General features: G+C 35.2%; 1 long non-coding RNA gene across 1 annotated transcript; it reads left to right on the plus strand.

Annotated features, from left to right (window-relative positions):
• The first annotated feature begins 1,235 nt into the window (after nt 1–1,235).
• Nucleotides 1,236–4,880, plus strand: LOC145585296 (uncharacterized). Its single transcript, XR_014100627.1, has 4 exons — nt 1,236–1,361; nt 3,996–4,252; nt 4,510–4,555; nt 4,651–4,880. It is a non-coding gene; the product is annotated as an uncharacterized LOC145585296 (long non-coding RNA).
• Nucleotides 4,881–8,383: the final 3,503 nt, after the last annotated feature.

The raw sequence follows: 8,383 nt of genomic DNA on the forward strand, positions 1-8,383 counted from the left end.
ATTTAGAGTTAGCTGCAATAGTGTTTGCCTTGAAGATTTGGAGACATTACTTGTATGGGGTGACTTGTAGGATTTTCACGGACCACAAGAGTTTGAAGTACATTTTCACCCAGACGCACTTGAATGGGAGGCAGAGACGATGGTTGGAGTATATGAGTGATTATACATTGGATATTCAGTATCATGAGGGAAAGGCTAATGTGGTGGCAGATGCATTAAGTAGAAACTCAAAGCATACGGTGAATGTGATGGTAGTACCAGATTAGTTGTGTGTGGAATTTCAGAAGTTGAACTTGGAGGTAGTGGGGCATGGTGAAGTGGCTAGGATGTTGAGTGCCTTGGTGGTTCAACCATCCATTTATGATGAGATAAGGGAAAGTCAATTGGAATATGAGAAGTTAAAGACAATAAAGAAGAAGATTGATGAAGGAGAAGTGTTGGATTTCACCATTGGTGATAAGGGAAGCATTCGATTTAAGGGAAGATGGTGTGTACCGCAGAATCGTGGTGATCTGAAACGACGATTGGTGGAAGAAGCCCATAATTCTCCTTATTCAATGCATCCTGGAGGGGATAAGTTGTATAAGGACATGAAGAAGACTTTTGGTGGCCCAATATGAAGAGAGAAGTGGCTGAATTTGTGGCTAAGTGTTTGACATGCAATAAGGTGAAGATTGAGCATCGTAGACCTCAAGGAAAGGTCCAATCCTTGGAGGTGCCCAAGTGGAAATGGGATTCAATTTCTATGGATTTTGTGGGAGCCTTGCCAAAGACCAAGACAGGGAATGAAACTATTTGGGTAATAGTGGACAGGTTGACGATGTCAGCAGCGTTCATACCCATGAGAAGTACTTGGACCATGGATAAGTTGGGAAGAGCATATGTGAAGTTTGTGGTGAAGTGCCATCCACGGATATCATTTTAGATAGAGATTCAAGACTTTTGTCTAACTTTTGGCAAAGTTTGCAAAATGCAATGAGAACTAAGTTGTTAATGAGCACACACTACTACAAAATCCACTGATTTTCGACGTTATTCATTCGACGCTGTCAATACACTGTCAGTGGAAAATTTGGTTCCCGCGTTTTCTCGTCGCTTTTCAGCGTCCTCACTTATTATTGACGTAAAAAGGCGTCCAAAGTAATAATCACGTGATAAGCACATGTGCTCTAGCTTTAGAACTTATACAAAATTGGGGGAAAACAACAAAATCGCTCGTCTATACTCTCTGATAATTAAAACCCTAGCCTTTCACTCATTTCTCTCATCAATTCATCTCTCCAAAATCGCTAACCCAGTAACAAATTAAACTGAATGATGCTCTTTGGTTTCATAATATTTGGTATTATAATTGTTTTCAGGTATTATCTCCTTTCTCTCTGGATTTTGATGTTAAGGGTTTTTGTTTTAATGCTTTATTCCGATTTTGATTTTTTTCTGAGATATTTTTCTTAATATATCATGGAGGATGAAGAGATTTTGAAATCTCTTTACAAAAAACATATATAATCGGATGTTCACACACTGACCCAAAATGTCGTTGAGCTCATCCTTGCCTTTACTTCCGAGTAATTTCTTGCATCTAACTTACTTCTTGTATATTAGTTGAGTTATACTTTAGTTGAATTCTGTTCATTTTGGTTTAAGTTTGTTTGTTTTTTTGAATTAAGAATTTTGTTGTTAATTGAATTTATAAAATTTAGACCTAGAAACCATGCACATGGTGCGGTGGTGCCTATGGTGTCAAGTTTTGTCTTCAGATAAAGGTCTCACCTGCACATTTTGGCTGGGGAAGTCCAATTCTCTGAAGTTGGGACCATTATTAGACCAAAATGAAATGTTACTGATTCTATTTTTTCTTTTCCAAGTAGTAAATTATAGCAGGACCAAATTAATTAATTGATTAAATTGTTTAACCGTCTCTAGACAACCCATTTAATGTATCTTATTTTCACTTCATGTCTCTCCATGTGATGTATTATTAGTTAAATTAGAGTGTATTAGTGGTGACATTGTGAATCGGCAGTCTTGCGATTGAAATTTGTGCTTTTGTATATGTATTAATCTGTATATTCAAGTCTTTTTATATATAAAAAAATGCTGATATTGATATAAGCTGTAGTGTGTATGTAGATATATTAATCTAGTGGAGTAGTGGTTACATGTAATTGTTACTTACTAGTGTGTATGGCTGATGATTAGATGTGAAAATTTTTATGTATACTAGCTTAGGATAAGTAAGGCTTGTCTCTTATCTTTTCTTGTAGAATGTATTAAACTTTTAATTCTCTTTTTGTGTGTGGTCTTTAGCTTTTACTCATATTAGTGGTCTTTTTTTTTCCGAAGAAAACTCATATTAGTGGTCTAGTAGAGGTAAACTTAATATTAGTGTTAATTTTTAATCTTCACACAAAAAGTTAGTACCTCGATTGTAACTCATGACATTAGAGTCGATCACATTTTTAATTCTTAAGAAGGTACTATATTAATCAATAAGGATTCTAATCTTGTAAGCATGGAGTATGAATTCTAACATTTAACTTCCTTTTTTAATTTGGATCTCCTTATCTCTCATGTCAGGTTGTATTTAACTTCTAATCTTCTATCCATTTGGTGATACAATACAAGATTAGAAGTTGAAGCTACTGAGTATTTTATGGACAATGTGCACCACTGGCTTTGAGCCTCTGCTAACTGCCATTATTAGCACTTGGTTTGGGTGTAAGATAAGATTGTGATTACTTTATTTTAGTTCAGGTTCTTTTCCCACTATTTATCTTCACACAAAATTTAATTTTCCCTTCTCAACACAAATATTTCACTCATAGAATTGGCTTTGATACTTGTACTGAATTAATGAGTGTTAAGTCATTGATAGTTTGTAAAAAAATTGGATTGCCTACTTGAACTTACTCCAACAAGATTTTTGTCCCATACAACATCCATGGTGATTAATTTTCAACGAGTGCTCATATTCTCATCTATTTTACGGGTACTATTGATCCTCTATGGAGATTATCTTTTATTTTCTGATGTTACTACTTTGATGTCTTTTGAGAAGTCTTCTTTCAAAAGGACCATGTATCGTTATTCACCATCGCTCGCCTTTCTACTCGTACCAAATGAGGTTTTTCATCAATCTTGGGGGAAATAGTTATTCTCAGCTGTAGGTATGAAAGAATCTTCCCAACAGCTACTAGGTTTTACCTGTAGATATCAAAAATTCAATTTCTTTGTGATGCATCTTATCTCTGCTCTTTTTTTTAATGTATATTCCTCAAGTATGTGGAAATAGATTATTTCATTCTAAACACTTGAAATTTTGGCATTTAATTTTGGTTGAGCTTTTGCTTTTGGTTTAGGATGACCAATTTTTATGATATTGTGAATTTGCTTGCATTCTTTTTTATTAATTGTGGTGGATCTTAATGTATATCATTAGAAATATGAGAAATTTCTAATCCATTGTTGTCGTTAACAATTTATTTGTCATAACTTCTATTGTGGTCTTGCTATTTTCAGATTTGGGAGTGTACTAGGAAATAAATATGTTGTGCACAATATTTGTTCATTATCTGAGTTGCAACATTTCTAATCTACATATTTGCTAGTTGGCTACTTAATTCGTTCCATTTTTAAGGTACGTGGAGTACCAGAGAAAATATGCACTTATTGTAGAGTATAAAAGACTTGAACAACTAATAAATGAGATTATATGGCTGTAGTTTGCCAAGTGAATGCTTTCTGACAGATGCAAGTATAGTAAGTGGCACTTGATATTTGTACATGTCAGTTGATTTACATGTATAATTTTTAACCGCATTTCTTGCATGCGGTGGTGCAACTTACCATGTTCTACCAAACTTGATTTGTCTGTTTATTTCATTTTAACTGGAATATATGACTGTAAGCCATTATAGATTTTTTTTCTTTAGCATTTTGTATTAATTTGATATAATTTTGACTTCTGATTTTCTGTTCTTATCGGTCTACAGGGATGGTCTACCAAGCTGCAATTTGGTATGGACTTATTGTCCACTTTTGAATATATCCTACTTTGTATTATATATGCACTTCCCATAATGTTATTTCTTGATCCACATCCAATCTGGTCAGAAGCCCCATGCTTGTGAATTGGAGCTCTCATCAAGAAAAATCACCTCAATGCTTAAATGATACAGACCCAAAGTCTTCGTGGACTGTGCTTGTGAGCTTTTTTCAGGCACTAGGATCCTGTTTGGATTGATATCAGGTGCTGTCTTCCTTGGTTTTACTGGTCTCTTATATTATTTATACGGGTGGGAATTTATGTACGGGGCACTTCTTTACCATCTTACACTAACTCATCTTAGGCACAATTTCTCCATATATCTCTACCACATTTAAGTTCATTATGAGCATGAGTTCTCAATACTAGAAAAGCAAGTCTCTTTCTTGCAACAGTTTTCAGTTTAGCTGGTTCTTATATTCAAATATGTCATGGATCTTCCCTTCTGCTTTCTTGGGCAGAAAGTGGCATTTGTAAGCATTTAATAAGCTATATTTCCAGGGAGAGGTACTGTTGAAGTATTCTGTTTTTATATTGCCTTGATTTATTGATGGTTTTTATATTTTCATTCTTATTCGGACTATATTGTTATCATGTGGCAGCGGCTAGAATGGGCGTGAAAATGGCAAAGCATCTGGGACATGAGAGAATTGTGCTATTTAAAGATTTCAATTAGTGATTCTGAATTTGTTCCACTACAACTAGTCATGAATAAAGCATAAGTTGGAATTGTACTTGTTGTAATAGAAAACCCATTACTATGAGATATTGTACATATGCTATAATGTATTTATATATGTAATAAAAAAAATTGGCATAAATTTGTTGTACATGTATTATTATTATTATTTTGTTTTTGTAATAATAATATATTAGAAATAATTATTAGGGAATGAAATATTTTATTTTGGTATTCTAGATATTTATTTTTTAAAAAATTGGACAAGAAAAAGCGTCCCCAAATTAGAAAATATGGACAGGAAAAAGCGTTGCCAAAATGTTAAATAGCAAATGTATGAAAATTTGGACAAATAAAAGCGTCATCAATTTTAAGATTCTTGACGTGAAAAAGCGTCACCAAAGTTAAGAAAGTGCGCCAATTATGGCATATTGCGACACTTCGTATAAAAATTTGGACACAATAAAGCGTCGAAATTCGCGACGCTTTTTTGTGTCTAGCAAAATTTTTTACTCACGTTTTTTCGACGCTTTTTAGAAGCGTCGAGAAAGAATTTTGCGATGCTTTTATGTGTCGAAAAAAGGCTGAAAAGCGTCTAAAAAGCACGCCTTTTGTAGTAGTGACAACATTTCACCCAGCGACAGATGGTCACACGAAAAGAACGATTCAGACATTGGAGGACATGTTGAGAGCTTGTGTGATGGAGTATCAAGGGTCTTGGGAAGACCACCTGGATTTGATAGAATTCTCTTCCAACAGTTACCGTGCAAGCATTGGAATGGCACCGTTTGAAGCATTGTATGGTCGGAAGTGTAGAAGCCCAGTGTGTTGGAATGATATAATTGAGACTATGGTTCTTGGACCAGAGATGAATAAGGATATGGTGAAGCAGGTTAAGTTGATCAAAGAAAAGATTAAAGCGGCCCTGTAGGGAATAAATTTCAAGTGTTAACCCCTAGCTTGAACCCCACTGTGATCATACACTAAAGTACGGTGGCGTCCAAAAGGGAAGAAGATAGAGCAAAAGAGTCGCCAACAAGTTTTAGGAACTTGTAAACCGTTCATAGGATGAAGGTTACACCCCTTAACGATCCAAGAGATCGTCAACTCCATAAGGTCTAGAACCAAATAAGGGTTCGGGGATGAAGGTAAAAATCCAACCTAAAAGAGATTGAACCTGCCCTAATAATAGGCCTCTACTTTATTCTGATCGTATTCATGTGTGCTTTCTGACTAACATGCAATCAATAGGTTTAGCCCTAAACCTGTTTATCTATGTTGGTTGAATATTAATGCACAAATAAATATATTATTGGCGATCACTTGAATTATAATCATATTAACCCTAAACAAGATTATTAATTATCTTATTAAGCGTGATTACAAGTACCAAGTTCCCTTTAAACATGCAATAAAGGTGATCAAGCAATAAATATAAATCTCAAGCAACATAATAAATAATCAAAATATTATAATCATCATCATAAAAATAAATTATAATTAAAATAATCATAATAATAATCAAAACAATAATCATTATAATAACAATCATATTAATCATAATAATAATCATGTTAAAGCATAATAATAGCAAGATCCTAGGCATGATACTAACAAGATTAATAACAAACCCTAGCATGTCACTAAGCAATAAAAATCAAATGTTTAGCCCTTAGCATGATACTAACATGAATAAATAATAGGAAGAACATAGGAAGCATCGTAACAATCATATTTAATATATTTGATATTATAACCTTTTCCCTAAACATGATACTCGGAATATCATAATAACAATCTAATATGGCTAGGTGTTTCTAAATCTTGCGAATGCGGAATTTTGTATATGAAAACAAGGTTTAGAGAAAAGAAAGAATTGATGAATGAGAGAATTAATGAATGATTGTAGGCGAATGCTAATTAAAACTAATTGTAGATGAGAACTCGTGAATGATGAGAATTGGTGAATGAAAATGGAGTTTTTAATACGTTATTTATATTGAAAATCAACCAAAAAGATAAAATAAACAAAACAGAGTCTGACGCACAAAAAACAGAGCTGGCGCAAACCCTGGTTTACTGGCGCAAGGAACCAACACTAGCGCCAGGCGCCAATGGCTAACGTCAGGCCTGGTTTCAGGCGCCAATGCCTGGGGTTAGGCGCCAAGCCTATTTTTAACGCGTTTTCGAAAATCAGATAAGTTTGCCATACTAGAGGATAAAATCATATAATTTTCTCGAAAATGCTATTTGATTTTAATTAAAACTCTAAAAAGTCAACAAAAGTCAATTTATCAATGCTAATTGAATTAGGAATGAAAAGAACCTTCTAGAAGACTATAACCATTCCTAATTGCATTAGGAATGATAAATCATATTAGGCCCTCCTCTAGATCACTGGGCCGCATATAAAGCTCAAAACGGGCCCAGTTTGGTAAATTGGCCATAATTCCCTCAATATTCATCGGAATTGGGCTTATAATATATCGTTGGAAAGGTCTTTGAAATCCCCATCCAACTACACTACTATTGGACTCATATCATGGACCAACCAAAATGGATTGGCTGTTTTCTTAAAATAAGTTTTCAAAAACAGAGAGAAGAGAAAAGAAATTAAAACTATTCGCAACACTAGACTTTCCACACTTTCGCTTCATTCGATTATGATTCGACGTGAAAGGTATTCATCACTGGGTTTGGTTTTGGGGAGACACAAATGGGTGTCTACAGAAGCCCCCACTTTGACTGAGTTTGGAGAAACACAAGTTTCGAAAACAAAAGTCAAAGTATCGATAGGGACGGAGAATGATTCAGAACGTTCTGCAATCCTAAATCAATCTTGTAACGTCGATCCCTGCAAACTAGCGTTAATTAAACAGATAAAAGAGTTAAGAAACGCGTATCTTGCACCGTCGAGCACACGTCTCTAAAAGTAACCGATTGTTGATGTATCCTTGTTGTTTTGATGACCTCCTGCAAGCTAGAGAATGCGATCCCGCCTGAAAACCGCTACGCCTGTAACTGCTTCCAATTTGGAAGATTGGTTCGCCTGAAACGATCCTCCTCCGCTATGATAATATTCCACGTCCAAGAGAACATCATCGAAGATTATTTCTCTTGAAACAACCCTCATCCGCATTGATAATATTCCACGTCCAAGGGAATACTATCGAAGATTATTTCTCTTGAAACAATCCTCATCCGCATTATGACCATCTTCCATGCCTAAGGGAACATGATTGAAGACAACTTCGCCTGAAATTACCTCCAGTTGCTTGTGACAACTCTCCGCAAGCTAGGGAATGTTGTCGAAGATATCCTCACTTGAAGTTATCCTCATTTGATGCGATAATTTCCCAAAGGAAATTACCGAAGACCCACGCCTATCGATCTTCAAAAGCTCGCCTGAACTTTGCTTCCGCTATGCCTGTACGTCGGCGCTTTTGTTGCTTTGAACTTGTACGTCGGTGCTTTTTTTTCTTTTGAACCTATATGTCGGTGCTCTTTTGCTTTTGAACCTATATGTTGGTGCTTTTTGCTAGTGAGCCAATGCTTAGGCGCTTTAAGCTAAGTGAGACGATATTTCATCAGGTCGATTACTTTACGTAATCAAGCCGATTACTAAATCATGTCAAATTGCTTAGAGGGGCTAACTG

This window comes from Chenopodium album, chromosome 2 (genome assembly GCF_948465745.1).
Source record: "Chenopodium album chromosome 2, dcCheAlbu1.1, whole genome shotgun sequence".
In the NCBI taxonomy this organism is placed as follows: Eukaryota; Viridiplantae; Streptophyta; class Magnoliopsida; order Caryophyllales; family Amaranthaceae; genus Chenopodium; species Chenopodium album.